Source organism: Sorex araneus, chromosome 6 (assembly GCF_027595985.1).
Source record: "Sorex araneus isolate mSorAra2 chromosome 6, mSorAra2.pri, whole genome shotgun sequence".
Taxonomy (NCBI): Eukaryota; Metazoa; Chordata; class Mammalia; order Eulipotyphla; family Soricidae; genus Sorex; species Sorex araneus.
Genome location: NC_073307.1, coordinates 2293466 through 2314719, shown reverse-complemented (window position 1 = coordinate 2314719; position 21254 = coordinate 2293466). Strand labels below are relative to the sequence as shown.

Here is a 21254-nt window from a genome sequence, read left to right as displayed (position 1 = left end):
GGGCCGAGGGGTGCAAGGAGCGCCTGCCTCCCGCCCACGCCGCGCTGGCCCCCTCAGCTGCAGGGAGCACTGGCAGTGACTCACTGCAGAGCGGTACCAACCCAAGCGCCACACACAGCATCGCCCAGCTCCAAGCCCAGGAGGAGGAAAGACTTGAGCGTGCGGCCGAAGCGCTCAAGCCTTGTCAGAACCAACTTGGACTCTGGAAAAGGAAGTTTTTAATTCTGAATTTAAGTTTGCTGGTGTTCAGGGATTTGGAACCTTGCAAACCAGCTTCTTCTCTTCCCTGCTTTGGAAAAGTTGCGTACGGGAGTTTGACGGGTGCAGGGGAAGGGTTTGCGGTCACCCCGACTGATGACACATTTCCATCACTCCGAAACAGGAGGAAGGGCTAAGCGTGTCATTTTAAGAACATGGACTTTTAAATCAAGATATACTGGCTTTTAGAAAGCCGAATTATAAAGATGTGTATTTAACTGTTTGTTGAACCCTGTGGGGAACAATCTATTGATAGCGGTTTCTCGCGCACTTAGTTCCAGCACCGCCCCATCGCCAGTGGACCTCCCAACACTGGTCCCTCCCTAGAATCATATTTTCACGTAGAAATAAATCCTTGTTCCAGGCCAGCGAGATACGCTTTGCAGAATGCAAGTTCTCTCTCCCGAGGATAAGAGTAATTCGAAGTTGAGCCTACATGTCTCATGACATCACGGTAGAATGACGCCACCCAGGGAAGGGGTTAGATCACAAAGTGAGCACTAAGAATCTGAGTCTTTCTGTTCCTGTGAAACGTGGCTTCAGTGACGCGCGTGGACCCGCCAGCCAGCGTCTTCCCCGGCCCGGCTGGGATGTGCTGAGGGGGTCACTGTGTAGGTGTCCGCCAGTGGACAGGTGCCCCCCGAACCCACAGTCACAGCATGTCTGAAATAGGGTTCCCGCGCCCACTGCACAGTTTCCGGTGCTCGCTCACACATGTGGACGTGTCCTGGGTAACCTCTAGTGTGACTCTCCGGAATGTGCTCCATGCGCTGGCCAACCCCAGCCTGGTTACCCTTGTGCCTCCTTTGCCTCGTTGAAATCCCACCATCCTCACGGCCTCTCACTCACAGACGCCCTCCAGGGGCTGAGCTGTGTGCCTTGATCTGGGGTGTGTGTGTGTGTGTGTGTGTGTGTGTGTGTGTGTGCGCGCGCGCGCACACACGCGTGTGTGTGTGTGAGCGTATGTGTATATGCATGTGTGTGTGCGCGTGTGTGTGAGCGTATGTGTATATGCATGTGTGTGCGTGTAAGCGTGTGTGTGCGCGTGTGTGTGTGAGCGTATGTGTATATGCATGTGTGTGCGTGTAAGTGTGTGTGTGTGTGTGTGTGTGTAACTCATTGTTCCTGTTTCCACAGGCAAAGCCTGTCCTCACTGGAGGGCTCTGGGTCCACAGCCCGGGCCAGCAGGGCCCATACGGAGTCCCCAGCTCTGACACTGTCACAGACTCCCTGGAACTCGGCTCTCAGCCCAGTGACCCTCCTTTCTTAACCTTTTTTTTTTTTTTTTTTGCTTTTTGGGTCACACCCGGCGATGCTCAGGGGCTACTCCTGGCTCTGCACTCAGGAATTACTCCTGGCGGTGCTCGGGGGACCCTATGGGATGCTGGGAATCGAACCCGGGCCGGTCGCGTGCAAGGCAAACGCCCTCCCCACTGTGCTACCGCTCCAGTCCCAGGTCCTCTCTTGACTTTTTTACAAAGCCAGCGGCCGTAAATAAACTATTAGAGTGGCATGGCTAATACTTTCGTCCCTTCTGCTGTTCAGCATTACAGAGGGTGGGAGTGTCCATCAGGGAGGTGGGGGTGAGCGGGAAGGGAGGTGGCGCAGCTGTGAGAAAGACCCCAACAGTCAGTGAGCACAGGAGGCCCCCTGGGAGCCTCTGCATCCCCTGAGAGAGGGTCTCTCTGGAGCAGGCCTGCGGGTCAGGCGCCCCACGGGAAGCGGCTCCTGCTTGGAACCCCACGAGAGGGCCGGCCTCAGGCTCCGGCGCCTGTGAAATCCCTCTGCCGGCCGCACCCCAGCACAGACGCGCCCGTGCTCGGTGGAAGGAGTCTCCCGGGAGCAGGTTCCTCTCCCTCTGCAGGGTCATGCTGCCGCTTCAAAGTCGGGCGTTTCACCCGATGTGAGTCTGGGCCTCACTGTGCCGCCCGAAGGGTCCAGTGGGAGCAGGTCGGCTCCGCTGCCCGCTGCCCTTCCTCTTCCCCTCTGCATCGCCACGCTTCCCGCAGTCTCCAGGGATTTCTGTTGTGCTTTGCTAGTCGGTTTGCTCTCATTTTTATATTCTGCAGGAGAGAGTCTGTGCAGTAATTTCCACTCTCTGACTTTGCTTCGCATAATCACGTCCAGCTCCATCCGTGCTGTAGCAAGAGCAAGATTTCATCCTTCTGAAAAAAATGTAAGTTTTATTTCCTTGAGGTTGTGTACCCCGATTTCTTTATCTAGCACCGCTGACTGGATGTTTCTGTTGATTTCATGTCGGGCCCTTGTGAACACGACTGCAGTGAACTCAGAGGTACGGATACCTTGTCAATTAGTCTTTTTTGCACATTAGCCTTTTCTTTGGACAAAGATCTAGAAGTGCTATGGATGGGTCATATGGCATTTCTATTTTTAGTTTGTACCGGCATCTCCACAGTCTTTGGCATAGGAAGACTGTGATTGGCTAAAGATCTCGGTAAGTTTCCATGGCACTTTGGCTTACTCGTTTCTTTTGTTGTGATGGGTAAGATCAGAGCATATTTTGTTATTTCTGTTTTCCTTTTTCTTCCTGTAGAATTTGACTGGCAAGTATTTCTCTGTATCTCTAAAAGTATATTTTTCCCCTCCTCAGCCATTTGCAGAAGGCCATGGATTTTGACACTCATCAAGCTGGACTTCTACCAAATGGGCCCCGTGGTCCTCAAACTCTTACTTGTTCACGCTTTGGAATTTTAAATCGGATTTGTTTCATTGAGCACCGAGGTGAATGATATCATTTTAACAGAATTCTCTGAAAAGTATAATTGTGTCTGAGTTAAACTGGGAAAGTTGTCTGTATTGACTGAAAGAAGAAACTTGGAAAAGGCTAAAGTTTGGAAAGCCTTCTGAATAATTAAGGAGAATGACTGCTAAGCCAAGCACCATATTCTTAGTTGCACAGTCTATAGAAATCGAGAGAGGAAAACAGATGGGAGTGGAGGTATAGACTCAATATCACTGGGAATGTCAGATCAGAAATTATTTTGGGACGTGCGGAAGGAGCTTTGTGTGGGAGGAGCACCCGATGCGGAGCACTCCTGGGAGGTAGGAGACAAAGAAAGCAGAACCGCGTTTGGGGCGGGGAAGCAGGCTTCTGGGGAGGAACTGATCTTTCTCGAAGCACCGCTCAGACACATTCGCAAGCCGGATCGCTCTCGAAGCTTGAGTTTGGGTGGAAAGCCAGACGACGCCTCGCTGCTTCCGCGTGACCTGCTTCCCCTCCCGCGGCTTTGGTGTCCTCGAGGGCTCCCGTTGGTCCAGATGTCACTCTCCTGGATTTGTAGCTTCCAGAGGTCACAGAGGCTCTGGGACAGCTCGCGGGGAAGGCGGGATAATGGGAGGCTTCCGGCCTGCGCAGCCGTGGGGGGAGCCGGGCCCTGCGTGTGTGTGGTCTGACGGGACGGAGGCGGGCAGGTGAGCGAGGGGCACACACCGCAGGCCGGGGCTTCGGCATAAAGCCCACGTGGCTCGCAGAGAGGTGCAGAGACCCCAGAAACCCGGGTGGGAGCGGGCGGGAGTGAGCGGCACTGGGGGTCCTGCGGTCAGAGGCCCGTGGTTGCCGGGCTGTTCTCTGAGGGGGGATGAGCGTCAACTTGTTCGGGAACCGTGGCCGGGCCTGTTTGCTGTGAAGTATTGTCTGGCCTCTTTGTCAGCCGTTTCCCCACCCCGCTCAATTGTCGGTATTGCAATAAAGAAGCATGAATCTATTTGCGGACTTTTAAAGCCAGAATGAGAAGAAGGAATTTCAAATGAAGCATATGCTACTTAATCATATGTCTTATCAAAAGAGGAGGTTTTAGATACTAAAAATAAAGTGTACATTGAAATCTGCAGATGACATGAGCTGCATGTTACACGCTCTGTGTATTGTCGTGCGTGTTCAAGAACATGTCAATGGGCCACATTTGCTTCAGAGTATTTCTGCTGGAGTTTCCTTTCTAGAAATTTAAACATTCTAAATAATAATATATAATTTACATGTGTATATCATTAGCAAACATTCTATTGCGTATGAACTTTAGTTTTGCCTAAAAAACGATATTCTCCAAGGTTTTCATAAGCAACATAAACTAAATTTTAAAATATTTTTCTAAAATGACAGGAATATGTAGATTTCAAAAAAAATTTAATATGCATTTATGAATGTAGTAATAATTTTTCCAAGCGCCGTTTCCTTATGCTGACATTTTGGACTTTTGACTGAGATAGATACTTGACAAATTTATTTGCAGATTCATTCTTTAAATCATTAAACTATATTTTCCAAAGGTCAGTGGCGAGGGGAGAATCACAGAAATAAGCTAGCTGTGAAAATGCCCAGCACTGACCAAGGCTTCGCAAGCCTGTTGGCCTGGCGGGTCTTACTCACTGGGAGGGGAGCTGGGCCTCGGCTGGCAGTGCCCAGTGGTCACCTCAGGCGGCGCCAGGAAGCGCGTCAGCCCTGCACTTGAGGAGCTAAGGAGCAGCTTCGCCACCTGCACAAGCCCAGGTGGCATCATCAGACTCAGACGCCATGAGAGACGGTGAGGCGGTCGCAGCAAGGGCCTGTTCACGTGGGCACACGTCACCATCAACACCTTGACGGTGGCTGCTGGGCAGCTTCTCCCATGTCTGTGCACCCTGGGAATGAGGAACCCACGGTCCTTCACCCAGGCCGGCTTCCAAGGACGGTCACAGCCCACGGACTGGGGAACAGAGACGCCGTCTCCCAGGGGACAGGTGGCCCTGCAGACTGCACCCCCCTGAGGCTGGGGGGGCTGTGAGCGCGGCATCCTCCCGGGAGGCAGCCCAGGGCTGTGCCGCTCCCCTGGGGGGTGGGGGAAGGGAGAGTGGGCAACCCGCGACGGGCGGGGGTGCAGGCACGGTCCCTGCTCCTGCCCTGGCCTCTGAGACCGTGACAGGCTGGCATGCTACCTGGAGGCAGGGGACCCTCAGCTCCTTCGGGGTCCCTGCGAAAATGCAGGAAAATGGCTGAAAAACAAAGACCCTTGTCAAGCAGAAGATGTCATTGTAACGCCACAGCAGAACCTTATGAAGCAAGGACACAAGTTACACACTAGCTATAATATTATGTATCTAGTTTTCGATATTGTATATCATTTGTAATTTCTAAAATGCATATTGTATGGTCTTACTTTTAGCAATCCTTTAATAGAATTAATTTAAGAGTCTGCTGAAAGGAGTATTTTAGGGAGGTTTTACATTTTGAAGCCCACCAAAATTTGAATGCGATGTATTTAGATGAGAAATGGCTTATTACATATCAGTTGAAATTTCAAACATTTAAAATATGGGATACATAGAGCGTTATGGTACTTTCAAGTAAAAGTGATACTAGATTATATCATGATTATTAGATTATATAATGAAATGAATGGAAACTGTTGGCATGATATATTTCAATTATGACTTCTTTTTTGTTTCCCTTGTTTATCCTACATTTCTCACATTCATTGTTATTCTTTTTTTTTAAAGCATACTTACTAATTTGGGCTAGAGCAATAGCACAGCAGGTAGGGCGTTTGCCTTGCATGTGGCCGACCTGGGTTTGATTCCTCTGTCCCTCTCGGAGAAAGCCCAGCAAGCTACCGAGAGTATCCTGCTCACATGGCAGAGCCTGGCAAGCTCCCCGTGGCATATTTGATATGCCAAAAACAGTAAAAACAAGTCTCACAATGGAGATGTTACTGGTGCCCACTCGAGAAAATCGATGAACAACCGGACTACAGTACTACTTACTAATTTAGGTCTGTTCCGAAAGTCAAAAATATGGCTTTATCTTTCTTCTGAGATTGAATCAGAAAGAAAGAATTTGAACAACCCAAACTATGAGTAAGGAAATCAAAATAGTAATCAAAAGTTCTCCCCAAAACTAAAGCCCAGGTAGAAGCAGAAAGGTTCACTCATTAATTTTAGCATATTTTCAGATCTCTACTACCTATCTTTCTCAAATTCTTCTAAAAAATTAAAGAGGAAGAAATTGGGTTCTTTGAAATATACAAGAAGATACTAACAATACACTCATTCCAAAATAAGACGAAGATGCCACATAAACCAAAAGTATGCATAGTGATATCTCTGACAAACGTATCGGTTACAAACCCTCAACAAAGCACCAACAATCCAGTAGCGGTGGGGAATCAGGCGGTGCTCGGGACCCAACCGGGCCAGGCACATGCCCGCTGCTGAACTGTGCCCCGATCCTGCTCTTTCTTTCTTAAGTAGCAATAAACAAATCTTTATTGGATATACAGAATTTATAATTCCACCAAAAATATGAGCTGGCAAGCAGATTCAGAAAGGTATGGGTATACTAGGAAGTGCATGGTTTCATGGTTTCTTCATGTCAAGTGTCTCTGATTTTGGCGCATCTTTTCCTTCTTTTTAATCACCATGAGATAGAGACTTACGAAGCTGATCCTGGTCAGGTTTCAGTCACACGGTGCTCCAACACCCTCCACCAGGGCACGCGCCCCACCACCAGTGTCCCCAGGTTCCCTCCCGCCACCCTCCCCACAGCCTGTCTCATTTCCTTCTTTCTCTCTCTGTCTCTCTGTCTCTGACTCTGTCTCTGTCTCTCTCTCTCTCTGTCTCTTTCCCCTCTGGGGCTTTACGGTTTGCCAGACAGACACTCAGGGGTTTTCATGTTTGTTCCTTGACCTGTTTCCAGCGCTCAGTTCTTACCCTGAGTGATCACTCCCAACTCTCTTTGTCATCGTGGTCCCTCCTCTATCCGCTACCATACCCCCCAGCACTTGAGGCAGCTTCCAACTGTGGACCAGTCCTCCTGACCCTTGTTTCTTCTGTCCTTGGGTATTGGTCTCGTGTTATGTATATATCCCCAGAGGGGGGCGGTGAGAACCCGCCCTGCCCCAAGGGACCCTGCCCCGATAGCCAACTTCCACTACCCAACTGCTACCACGCTCCAGGCCTCTTTCCGGACCGCGTGGCCACGAAGTGGTTGCATGACACATTATAGAGACACTTCTCACCCATTTTCCATAATTACCATATTTGATGGAGCTCAGACAATAGGCAACAAATCATAGAGAATTTTATATATATATGTATATGTATATGTATATGTATATGTATATATGTGCATGGACTGGAGCGATAGCACAGCGGGTAGGGTGTTTGCCTTGCACGCGGCTGACCTGGGTTTGATTCCTCCATCCCTCTCCGAGAGCCCGGCAAGCTACTGAGACTATCCTGCCCGCATGGCAGAGCCTGGCAAGCTCCCCGTGGCCTATTCGATATGCCAAAAACAGTAACGATAGGTCTCATTCTGCTGACCCTGGAAGAGCCTCCAATCATTGGGAAAGACGAGTAAGGAGAGGCTGCTAAAATCTCAGGGATGGGAGCAATAGAGATGTCACTGGTGCCCACTCAAGTAAATCAACAAACAACAGGATGACATTGATACAGTGGTTATATATGCCAAACAAGAGTCCGATCACTATGCCTATCCCTCTACTTCTGACTCACTCACACAGCATGATACCATCTAGGTCCATCCACACTGGACTGCCACCACTGCCGGGGACCCTGGTAACTCTTGGCCCATAGAGCCCGAACAGCACTTACCTGAGACCCTTGCACTGAACTCCTGGCCCTGTCAGCTGAGAATCACTGGGGTCCCTGGACCTCCTGAGCAGTTCACGGGAGGCACAAAAACCGAAAGTTTAAAATAATTTAAAATTTTAAAAACTTTAAAAGGTTCCGCCGAGATGTGATCCCGGGGGCCGCACGCATGTGCGGCCTCTCCGCAGCTGCACAAGCGTGAATCCAGACCCAGCAAAACCTCTTTCGGCGTGGGCAACTCCTCGCAGAATGTCTCCAGCCTGAGAACTAAGCCTCGGCCCCGTGCCCGCCCAGGAGGGGAAAGGTATTTCTCTCTCTCTCCTCTTTCTCTCCGGGGATGAAGGGCGCGGTGGCCGCCATATTAAGACGACCACAGATTGGGTTTTCAAGCCTGCAATGATCCAATATCTGGAAGAAATCTCCCTGGACTTAGTGTTAAAGTACAGAAATTCAAACCTTATTTGTCTTCACAGTAGGTCTGAATCTAGTGGGGTACTCCTAACAACAATAGTGAGGTTTGTGTTGAAATATTGAATGTAACCAAAGTAAACAGAATGTAAAATGAAACTTATCAGTTACAAGGTAGGGGGTGGGGGCGCGGGATGGGAGGTGTACTGTGTGAGTTTTTTTTTTTTTTTTTGGTGGTGGTATATGGGCACTGGTGAAGGGATGGTTGTTTCAGCATTGTATAACTGAGACCTAAGCCCGAAAGCATTGTAATCTTCCACACGGTGATTTAATAAAATAAAATTAAAAAAAAAACTTTAAAAGGTAAAAAAGCAGTATCACTGTATTAATGTTATCCTGTTGTTCATTGATTCACTCAAGTGGGCACCAATAATGTCTCCATCCATCCCAGCCCAGCCCAGTCCTGCGATTTTAGCAGCCTCTCCTTATTCATTTTTCCCAAGGATTGGAGGCTCTTTCCAGGGCCAGGGGAAGGAGACCTGTTATTGTTACTGTACTTGGCATATCGAATACGCTACGGGGAGCTTGCCAGGCTCTTCCACGTGGGTGGGATACTCTTGCTAGCTTGCCGGGCTCTCCTAGAGGCATATATATGTGTATTTTCCCTTACGATGATGACCGCAAAGTGGCCGCATGACCCAGGAATATGTTCACTCATGCTGGAGGCTTGGCCCAAGCGTGTGGAAAGCGGCCTGGTGCATGGTGGTGGTGGGGTAGTGGAGGTCAGCTGCCGGGGCTGGGTCCCTTGGTGTGGGGAGGGCTCCCACCCACCCCGCTCTGGGGCACCCCAGTGCGGGGTCCGGTGGCATGGTTATGGGGCCTCCTGTTATGCTCCCTTCCGGGAGAAGCAGCCGTGAGCTCTGGAGGGTGGCCAATGAGGAGAACATCTGGCGCAGGCAGGAGGTGGCTTATGGGTATGACCCCTGGGTGGCCGGAGACCGGGGGAAGCAGGCAGAGGATCTCTGCTCCCGGGTCTGTTGAGCCCAGAGTCCAAGGTCACAAAGTTCCACATTACCTGGGTTCCCTGGGACTTCGCTCATGCATGAGGCTCGGCCCGAGCATGTGGAAAGCGGCCTGGAGCATGGCGGCAGTGGGGTAGTGGAGGTCGGCTGCCAGGGCTGGGTCCCTTGGGGCGGGGAGGGCTCTCACCCACCCCCCTCTGGGGCACCCCGGTGAGGAGTCTGGTGGCATGGGTATGGGGCCTCATTTTATGCTCCCTTCCGGGAGAAGCAGCCGTTCACAAAGCCAGTATGAAGCTAACTAGCACACCGTCTCATTCCTCTGCCATACACTGGAGGTTCATTTTAAACTCTTCCTCTTAAAGCAGGAACCCAGAGGTTTTATAGAGCATGAGTTCCTGCTCTGTCTGTTTATATTTCGCAGAACAATGTCTAGAGAAACAGATGTGGTCCTTCCAAGACTTAACAGCAGAAAGAGAATCTGACTAAACCTTGAAGCTCTTATAGCTGTCTTGAAGATTTATATTACCAAATTGCTTTAATGTAATTCTAATATATGCTTGCTTCTTCTAGTATTTATAGGTCCACCATGCATAGCCAATACCAGCTTTAAGGTACAACCTTCTGAAATGCTGGTGACAAGTAACACAAAAATCAATCCATAGAGTCAGAGGTACACATACACACAATTATGTACTGGTTCATCAGGCACAGAGTTTACTCTCTAAAAATATTAAAAATATGGTTTTGTTCATAACTGTTCATAAAGTAATTGTTCATAAAGTAATTCGCATAATTACTTATACTAAAAATGCAAAGATAAAGGAGGTTTTGTGACACTGGTGAAGGGATTAGTGTGGAACATTGTACATCATGAATAATTTTTTAACTTCGTAATTCATGATAATTCAATAAAAAATTTTAAAAGTCTAAAAAAAAAAACCACTAACAAAGTGAATCCAATAATGCCTTGAAGGAATCATGACCAAATGGGATTTATTCCAGGGTGCAAGGAAGATTCAGCATCTATAAATCAATGGATATGATACACCATATCGACTAAAGGAAGGGCAAAATCATATGCTCACATCAATATGTGAGGATGCAGGAAAAGCACTTGCCGAGACTCTCCGGCTAGCTGAGAGTGTAAGTGAGAGGGCGGCTGGAGACGGGACTCCGAGGGGGGCGGGGGCGGCCGCCTGCACATCACAGCACACAGGGGGGAGCAGAAGGGGCAGTCCTGGAAACGTATTTTAAATAAAGCTTCTAAAGAAATGGACAAGGGGCCAGAGCGATAGCATAGCGGGTAGGGCGTTTGCCTTGCACGCGGCCGACCCAGGTTCGATCCCCGGCATCCCATAGGGTCCTCCAAGCACCGCCAGGAGTAATTCCTGAGTGCAGAGCCAGGAGTGACCTCTGAGCATCGCTGGGTGTGACCCAAAAAGAAAAAAAAAAAGAAATGGACAAAATATTTCGGGCAGGGCAGCCTGACAAGCAGTGCCCTGATCGGGAGTTGGACTCACAGCGACTAGTGACCCTTGGCAGCTGGACCACGGTGGTCAGGCGCTTGGGCCACCAGGACCACACGGGGTGCCAAGCGGTGCCAGGGATTGGCACTAGATTCTGCACGTACCGTGGACACACCTGAGGTATCTCGCTAACCTCGCCCCAGTTTCCCCGGGAGCGGGAGTGCCGGGCCACTGCGGCCGTGCTCCGGGCTGCTCCCAGATTGACAGCCAGGGTCTCCTGGCAGAGCGTGGGGCCACTGTCACGCTGGGGCTGAACCCGGACCTCCTGTTTGCACGCATGCTCTCGGCCCGTTGAGCTCTCCCGCCCCAGATATTCTTACCATTATCATGATTTAGGTGGGAGTTTGTGGTTTCGGTGTATCACCTCGCCACCTGCGAAGGCCCCAGACCTTCCATCCGTGTCTTCACCTGCTTCCCGTGCCTGGCCATGGTCAGCCCCGCCCCACCGCACGCACCGCTTGGTTATCTTTGTTATGCCATCCAGTGCCGAGGGTCTGTCGCCGTTCGATACTACAGCTTCATTGTTGTTTCTCGATTGGCCACAGAGGGGTGGGATTCCCTGATACTTGTCACCAACCCCCCTTCACTTCCAGGCCCACCCAAGTCAAGGTCACCTGCAGGCTACCTCTTTTCTCCTAGCTGCATGGTATTCCATTGTGTATACACGCCAGATCTTTGTTCCCTCATCTGTCCTTGGATGTTAGGATATTTCCATGCTCTGGCTATTGTACTAAGCAATGAATGTAAGTGTGTATATCATCATCATCCCGTTGATCATCGACTTTCTCAGTAACGTCTCCATTCGTCCTAGCCCTGAGATTTTATTTATTTATTTATTTATTTTGCTTTTGTCTTCACTTGTTTTTCTTTTCTTTTTTTAAATGTTATTGAATCACTGTGAAATAGTTACAAGCTTTCATGTTTGGGTTACAATCACACAATGATCAAACACCTATCCCTCCACCAGTACACATTCCCTACCACCAATAGCCCTGAGAATTTAGCAGTCTCTCTTTACTCGTCCTTCCCAACAGTGCTGCATTGGAGGCTCTTTCAGGGTCAGGGGAATGAGACCCATCATTGTTGCTAGTTTGGGCATATGAATATGCCATGGGGAGCTTGCCAGGCTCTCTCATGCAGGCAGGAAACTCTCGTTAGCTTGCCAGCTTCTCCCAGAAGGAGAACTAGGCTATAAGAGGTCCTGGCCATCCCTGTCCTTTCCTCCCTCTCCCCCTCCCATCATCCCTTGAGGCGCGCGGGGCAGGGGGCCGCGTCGGGGGACACACTGGGGAAGTGGAGCACAAGCACATGTGTTAGGACCCGAAAGATGGTGAACTACGCCTGGGCAGGGCAAAGCCAGAGGAAACTCTGGTGGAGGTCCGTAGCGGTCCTGACGTGCAAATTGGTCATCTAACCTGGGTATAGGGGCGAAAGACTAATCGAACCGTCTAGCTTTTCAAATTAATTGTGTGTATGTGTGTGTTGTGGGGTTACAGACCAAGAAGTAGAATTGCTTGTCAAGTGGAAGCTTTGTTTGAGAATCCCCACCTTGTCTTCCACAACTAGAGAGACCCCAACAACTGTGAGTGAGGGGTCCTTTTTCAGCGTTTCCCTGCCAACACTGGTCTTTGCCAGCCTTTCTGGTAAGTGCCCTTCTCACTAGTGTGAGAGGATATCTCACTGTTGTCTTGATTTCCTAATAATAGTGACAATGAACACTTCCATTTGCAGGCTGGCCATATGTCTTCTTCAGGGAAGTATCTGTTCATTTCCTCTTTTCGTTTTAATAGGATAATTAGTTTGTTGTTGTTGTCGTCATTGGGCTTTGTGAATGCTTGAAATATCTTGGTTATTGCCCTTTATCTGATGTATTAGGTGCAAATGTTTGGTAGGTGTATTTTAATTTTAGTTCGAGTTTCTTTTGCATATAAAAACTTTTCAATTTGATTTAGTTCCATTTGTTTATTTTTGTTTTTATTGAAATCATTGAAGACACCACTATCCTGGAAAGTTCCGTCTCTGTTTTCTCCACTGTATTTTATGATCTTTAGGTAATCAACACAATCTTCATACACTTTGGATGAACGTGGTGTACAGTGTGTGCTATGAATCACTGTAGCACTGTCATCCCATTGCTCATCGATTTGCTCCAGCGGGCATCAGTAACGTCTCCACTGTGGGACTTGTTGCTACTGTTTCTGGCATATCGAATACACCACGGGTAGCTTGCCAAGCTCTGCCCTGCGGGCAGGATACTCTCATTAGCTTGCCGGGCTCTCTGAGAGGGACAGAGAACTCGAACCCGGGTCGGCCACATGCAAAGCAAATGCCCTGCCCTCTGTGCTATGGCTCCAGTCCAGAGCTATGACTCAAGTTTCATTTTTTACATGTGACTATCCACTTTTTTCAAGCGCTATTTGTTGAAGAGACTTTCTTTGTTCTCCCCGATGCACCCGACTCCTTTGTCATCGATGAGCCATTTATCCTGGGCTTATCTCTGGGCTCGAAATTCTATTCCATTGTTCTGAAGGTATGCCTTTATTTTTAATTCTGTAATTAAATTTGTCAGTTACGCAGTTATTCATGATGGGGTTGTAGGACTCTGGTGTTACAACATCAGCCCCTTCACGGTGTCCACCTGCCTCTGCCATCGGTCCCAGTTTCCACTCTGCTCCTCGCTCCCCGCCCCCAGCAGACACACACTTTTTCTTCTCTTATGCCCACCCATGGCCCTCCTGGCACTGGGGTTTACAATGCTGTTTCTGACGGGTGCCATGCCTGTCACTTTACCTTCTCTCAGCACCCGGTCCCAGGCCAGAGTGACCACTCCCCTCCATCATTGTCATAGCGGTCCCTTCCCTGACCTGCCCCTCCCCCTCCCCCATCGCTGACAAACTTCCCAGGAAGGGCCACACTCTTTCACTTGCCTTTGGGAATTAGTTCCCCCCCTACTGTGTTTCCTTACATCCTGCGATGGTGAGATCATTCTGTCTGACCCTCTGTACTTTCAAGGTCCATCCATGTATCGGCAAATTGCATGACTTCATCTTTTCTAATTGCCAAGTAATATTCCACTGTGTGTACGTCCCCTAGCGTCTTTACTCAGTCCCCTGTTCTTGGGTTCTTGGCTTGTTCCCGAGTTGGCTGCTGTGAACAGTGCCGCAATGAACACAGGGCTGCAGCCATCTTTTCTGCAGTGTGTCTTCGGGCCCCAGGGGTATAGTCCCAGGAGTAGAATTGCTGGGTTGTATGGAGGCTCAATTCCTAGATTTTGGGGGAAGGTCCTTCAGGTTCTGTCTTTATGCCAGCACCCCAGTTTGGATTACTGTGGCGTTGTAGCCTGGCTTAAAGTCCGGAAATGCCGTACCACGTATCTTTCTTGCCCCGAATTGATTGGACTATCTGCGGTTTTACAGTCCCATATTATTTAAGGACTATTTAGATGGTGAGATTCCAGATAGACTGACAGAAACTGTAGCAGAGAGAGGCTGCTCTAAGTTCTCCCTTCAGGAGACAGCTGTGGTACCAGTTCTCACTTCGACCCACTGTGGTACCAATTCTCACTCCCTATACCTCTTGGGATCATCCTTATATACTTACGTTAAAAGAAAAGTCAGCCTGATTGGTTTTACAGCCAGTATTTATAATTAGATGTCCTGTCTACATTTATAACTCCAAGAATGTAGTTGGATGAATTTTTAAAAGTCATCAAATTATTCCAAGTCTCTTTCTACACAGTCATAAAACGGGGAGCAGTAACCAACTTCCCTCTTGCAGTTGTGATGAGCAAATTAAATGATGTACCTAAAGGTTTTATGTCATCAAGTTATACAAAAATACATTGTATCTGAGAAACAAAAAAAAGAGCAAATAATTTGGGACAAAATAAAATTACATATTTAATGTATATCTAAATACTTGCCAAAATCTTTGTAAACTTCTATCATTGTGTAAGTCACACATTCAATACTACTATTATTTGGTAGTCAGCCAGTTCTGTATTATAAACTCTTGTTTTATGCTATCAGAAAAGAGGCCAGTATGTGAATACTCTTTAATGTTGGCCCTTAGTGAAGTTACTCCACCAAAATTAATTGTCAGCAATCAATTCTAGCCATTATTAAGAATCATAAGTCTGTGTTAGAATAAAAAAAATTTAAAGCAGCCAGTTGGGGGGAGAGGCACCTCTAACAGAACATACTGACTGGATATATCTGCTTCACAATCATAATTTCTATTATTATTGTGATATTGTAATAATAATATTGTGATTATTATAATAATAATTCCATAACCTCTGACATAACCTAAATTCTAGGATGTAATTCTAGAACACAATTTTCATAGGACAAAAATATGACCCCAAAATTATGTGCAGGTGGAATAGTTAACTTTTTGTGGGGAATTGGAATTACATGTTCTTTATATTATAAGTACTTGGAAAAATACTGTCTTTATCTAAAAAATTAAATATTATTAATCATAAAAGTATATATGAATAAATTAAACTGTACAATTAAAAAGATAAATCTTTGTATTGAGTTAAAATTATAGATAGAAGTCATTTAAATGTTAAATAATAAGGTAGATAGGATGCTTAAGTAAACCTGTAGAAAAACATATAATTTAATGTTATATAATCTCAAAATATCAAATCTCACTTAACGTATTTGATAATGTTGCTTAAGAACTTGATCCTGTGCAGAGAAAACTAAACATGAATGTTATTCATTTCCGTTAAACTTGGTAGGTATAAAGAAATAGGGAAAGTCTTAGTATGACAGTCGTAATTGCTAGGTGGTATAATTATGTTGATTGTAAATTTCATGTTTCTGTCAAGGTAATGTTTAATAGCTAATATTTTCTTCTGATGACCATATTTTAATCGGAAATTAAAGACAGGAACAGAACATGAAAGTCCTTGAAAAAATCCTCAAAATGTATGCACGTAAGAAAGAGGCAGTAAGAAGATTCAGACTGACGAGGGCTGGAGCAATTCCCCAGACAGGAGGTGGTCTGAAGCCAGAGGGAAGCCCACAGGCTCAGGTGGTATAGGAGACCAGGCTGGAGAGAAAGCACCGGGAAATTCTGGAGAGTTCCAGGATTTTGCCAGGGTTGTTGGCCAGGCCACGTCCGGTGGAGGTGAAGTGTGAGGAGAAGAACTCATGCTACATGCTTTTGAGGAACTGGACTTTGAAAGAAGAAAAATTGGGTTTTGACTTGTGGGTAATCTGAAACAAAGGTTTTTCTCGTTTCCTGCGTTTGTTTGACGGTGTGGTAAGTAGGCCGGGAGTGAACGGTGTCACCCACGTAGCTGAAGTTGGCGAGCAGATCAACTACTCGAGATCCTGAGTTTCCCGACGACTCGCTGGTAGAAGGGAGTTGACATGATCCTGTTCAATTTTATTGGAAACTTCAGTTGATTTGTTAACTTGAAATAAGGTTTTAAATGGGGAATCATGAAGTATAACACATTTGTGATGTTCATTTTAACTTAAGGTATATGAAGGCGTTAGTTTTCCATCCTCTATGTAGATCAAAGCCTTTATTTGGTTTCTGGATGTCTTTTTGGCATGAATCACTCACACATTATTTTCGGTGTCCAGTTGAGGACTCTTTGGAATTTACATTTTGAAATGTAAGCTCCTTTTTGGTTTTGGGGTTTTCCTTTCTTTTGCCACACCCAGCTATGCTCAGGACTTACTCCTGGTTGTGTGCTCAGAGGTCACCCCTGGCAAGTCTGGGGTACCATTTATGGTGCCCGGGGTCAAACCCAGGTCGCCTGCCCCAGGCAAACGCTCTACCCACTGAACTATCGCTCTGGCCCTGAAATGTAAAGTCCTCTGGAAATGAGATTTTTTTTTTTAGGCTTTTACAGATCATTCCTGCCTGTGCCCAATTCAACCACAATTTATCACTTAACTTTACCTAGACTTTTCAAAGCATTCCATTTAATTTTCCTAAAAGGAAATTGATTGAACTTTTTCAACATACATTTAAATGGTTAACAGGGCATTTACTTTTGCGATAACACTGGTTTGAAATATTTCAGGTACACAGCCTTCTAGACCAATACATAGCTGAGTATATTGCATTGCGTTTGCCACCCAAATTATTTCAATAAAAAATGACAGCAGGTGAATCGACTCACTGTGGGGGCAAATCTAGCTCAGCGGCGGCCAGCCAACAAGGAGGGCACCAGGCTGCAGGTGGGCGGTGCTGCCTGGTGTCACGGGGAGTGGACGCTGGGGCTGGGGCGCTGGGGGTCAGCTGAGCAGACAGGATGTGACAAGGGTCTAAGCCTGAAACAAGCCCAGAGCCAAGGCGGACTGCAGCCAGCCTCAGAGCCCTCCCGGGGGGCAGCACCGCGGCCGCCCCTGGTGCCTGGATGCAGTGCAGGGAGACCCGGAAGGGTGGACGTCGGGAAGCTGGAACCGCGGCCGGACACGAGGTGTCTCTGCAGGAGCTTTGGGGGGCCGAGAGGCCAGCGCCGGGTGTGCCGTGTTTCCCTCTGCAGTTCTGCGGGCGTGCGCGACGCCTTTCCCGCACCGCTGTCCCCGTGCGCGGGCGTCAGGTGCGCGCCTGCAGGTGCCCACGGGGCGGTGCCCACGCGGCGGGCCCGCCGCCTCCTTGCTCGGGTCCGGGGAGGGAGAGCTGTGCCGGCGCCGGGGGTCTCCGAGCGAGGGCAGAGGGTGGGCACCGCCGCTGCCCAGGCCGGCCGGCCGGGCGGGAAGAGGGGAAGTTTCTGCCCGGCGGGGGACTCCGGGCGGGCGGCAGGTGGCCGGACCCGTGGCCGGACCCGTGGCTGGACCCGTGGCCGGGGGGCTCCGGCCGCTTTCCAGCCCCGGGAAGGACAGGGACGTCGTGGGCGCCCCCAGGCCCGTCCTGCAGCCCCCCCCACCCGAAGGCGCAGGTGCTTCTGCCGCCAGCACGGGCCCATCTCTGCCCGGGGCAGGGGCCCTGGGCGCGCCCCGCTGCCCCGCGTGCCCTCCAGCCTGGGCCTCTTCCCGGGAACCAGGACAGACCTGCGTCCCGGGGAGCACTGTGCTGCCCGGCCGGGGACCGCTGTGCTGACCACTGTGCTGCCCGGCCGCGGGGACCACTGAGCTGATCAGTGTGCTGCCCGGCCGGGAGGCGGGGGCCAGTGTGAACCGCTGTGCTGACCACTGTGCTGACCACTGTGCTGCCCGGCCGCTTTCCTCTGGCTCGGCTGCCCGGTGTCCTCTCTGCAGCCCGCCAGCACGGCTGGCCTCCCCCAGCCACTGAGACCCGTCTGCTTTCCCGGAGCTGGGTGGGGGTGGGAGGGCGTGGGGGGGTGGGAGGGGGTGGGGTGTATGTGGGGGGAGGTGTGTGTGTGAGTGGGCGGGGGTGTCGGGGGGTGTGTGTGTATGTGGGGTGTGTATAGATGTGTGTGGTCGGGGTGTGGGCATCAGTGTGGGGTGGGTGTGGGTATATGTATGGGTGTGTGTATGTGTGCATGGGTGTGGGTTGTGTGTGTGGGTGTGTGGAGGTGTGGGGGGCTGTGGGGGGTGTGGGGGGTGTGGGTGTGGGTTGTGTGTGTGGGTGTGGGGGTGCGTGGGGGGTGTGGGGGTGGGGGTGCGTGGGGGGTGTGGGTGTGGGGGTGTGAGTGTGTGTGGGGGTGTGTGTCGGTGTGTGGGTGTGGGTGTGCGTGGGGGGTGTGGGTGTGGGTTGTGAGTGTGTGTGTGGGTGTGTGTGTCGGTGTGTGGGTGTGGGTGTGCGTCGGGGTGGGTGCGGGGGTGTATATCGCAGGCGCATTATACAGACACTGTTCAGAGCGTTGCCTCTGGCTTTCTTTCGTAGGTTTTCGTTTTCTTTTTGACTTCGTTTCTTTTGTGTCTATGTTAGTTTTTCCTTTTCTGGTTACTTTCTGTTTCACTCATTTCTCCGTGTTCCTGGAGCTGTTTCTCTCCCCGCTTCCTGGGCCCTATCCTCAGCTCCCTGTCACCCCGAGAGCCTACAGAGCCCAACGCTTAGTAACTTCAGACAAGTGATTAATTAATTAACATGCGGGGTATATAAAATTGCTTAAAATTCTGCTTCACTCCACAGTAAATGTTAGGTTTCATAGTTTTAAAATCTGATTGTAACCCAGAGAAAACAGATGTGTGTATGTTTAGATTGTGTATGTCTAGGTAGCAATTTTCTAAGCACATTTTCTAAATTTAAAAGTGATGAAAAGATGAAATAATCAAAAGTTAAAAAGATTGATTTTAGATCTCATGAAAATTTAAATCTTCTAAATGGCAGAAGATTTTAAAATGTAATTTAAAAACAAATAAACAAGGTAACTAATATTTATAACGCTACAAGACGTTAATGTTAGCACCATGTAACCATAATGCAACTATACTAGGTACAAAAATCATAAAAAGCTTTAAAAGTAGAGAAAATGTTTAATTCTATTAATTTTAAAGGAAGATTTATATTTACATTTTCAATTAGCAAGGTAATATTTTTCTAACATTTTATTGAAGGTTATAAGAACTAAATGCCAAGTAAACTCTTAGTAAACTTAGTACAACTGAACATAGGGTAACGATTTTTTAAATACAACTGTAGGGAGTTGGTAACTGATACTTTTCTTCCAAAGCACTTTGAAAGCATCTTCCAAACTTTGTTTTTAAAATGTTCCTATAGGGGCTGGAGCGATAGCACAGCGGGGAGGGCGTTTGCCTTGCACGCGGCCGACCCGGGTTTGAATCCCAGCATCCCATATGGTCCCCTGAGCACCGCCAGGGGTAATTCCTGAGTGCATGAGCCAGGAATGACCCCTGTGCATTGCCGGGTGTGACCCAAAAAAAGCAAAAAAATAAAAAAATAAAATGTTCCTATATTTTTGAGGGCTCTCATTCCCCTGACCCTGAAAGAGCCCCCAATGCGGCACTGTTGGGAAGGGCGAGTAAAGAGAGGCTGCTAAAAATCTCAGGGCTAGGATGAATGGAGACGTTACTGAGACCGCTCGAGAAAATCGATAATCAATGGAATGATGATGATGATGATATTTTTGCTATGAACGTTTTGCTTTTAGACGTTTTGGGGGTCTGAAAGTGGAAGTTGAAACTCATAGATAATTGTATGTTACGTTTTTCAACAATGAGCATTCTTTTTAGAGTACTTTCCTGTTTGGAGCAGAGTTGACAGATGAATAATCCGCATGTGTGGCCTCCCTGCCCTACTCAGACCACTGCAAAACACAGCACACCATAGCACGCCACACTGCACCTCAGCTCACCACAGCACACTACACCACACCACCTGACACCACAGCACGCCACAGCATACCACAGCATACCACACCACAGCATACCACACCACAGCATATCACAGCATACCACACCACAGCATACCACAGCATACCACACCACAGCATACCACAGCATAACACACCACAGCATACCACACCACAGCATAACACAGCATACCACACCACAGCATACCACACCACAACACACTGCACTCAACTCACCACAGAACACCACAGTGCACCGCCCCACAGCACAGCACACTGCCCCTCAACTCACCACAGCGCACTACACCACACCACCCCACACCACACCGCAGCATACCACATCACACTGCACCTCCTCTTACCAGAGCACAACACACCACACTACAACACGGCGCACCACATGGCGCGCCACATGACACTGCACCTCACCTCACCACAGCACACCACACTACAACACAGCACAGCACATGGCACCACACCACATTGCACCTCACCTCACCACAGCACCCCACAGCACACGACACCACACCCAGAACACCGCACTGCACTGCACCTCACTGTACCACACCACAGCACACACAGTGGTGCCCTGGCCCCGTGCAGGAGCCTGAGGGCCGGAGCCTGAGCAGCACAGGTCACAGGTCACAGCGAGCGTCTCTCTCAGGGAGCTCCGGGCTTAGGCACGGCTCCGGTGGATACCTTCCTTTACAGCATCAAGGGGAACGGTTCCATGCTCCTCTCGCCCCCCCTGCAGCCCTGGAACGCACAAATCTGTGGGGGGGAGCATCAGGGGGGTCTGCTTTGTCCAGAAGGGCATCTAGTCAGAATCACGGCGTGCACCCTTTTTGGATCAGATTCTTTTCCTTAGTGATCTTTCCCTTAGTAAGATTTCTTTAACTCCCCCCATGACTTCTTCTGACTAAGTCGTTCTGTCTCAGCACTGAGTGACAGTTCACTCCCTGGTACCTCACAGCCTGTTACTTGCCCTCGGAAGGACTTGTTGGTTGCCTCCAAGTTCTGGCAATCCTGAGTCAAGCTGTTCCGAGCATCTGTGCGCGGGATCCGGTGTGGACAGGAGCTGGGGACTCTGACTAGATGTCAGGAAGCAGGCCTGCCGAGTCATTTGCATGGCAGTTCTGTTCTGTTGGACCTGCCACGCTGCCTCATCCAGGCTGTGTGTGCCCGTCC

At 49.0% G+C, this 21254-nt stretch overlaps 1 long non-coding RNA gene across 1 annotated transcript; it reads left to right on the top strand.

Annotated features, from left to right (window-relative positions):
• Positions 1 to 2066: 2066 nt before the first annotated feature.
• Positions 2067 to 3982, top strand: LOC129405820 (uncharacterized). Its single transcript, XR_008630778.1, has 3 exons — positions 2067 to 2161; positions 2328 to 2434; positions 2870 to 3982. It is a non-coding gene; the product is annotated as an uncharacterized LOC129405820 (long non-coding RNA).
• The last annotated feature ends 17272 nt before the right edge of the window (positions 3983 to 21254 follow it).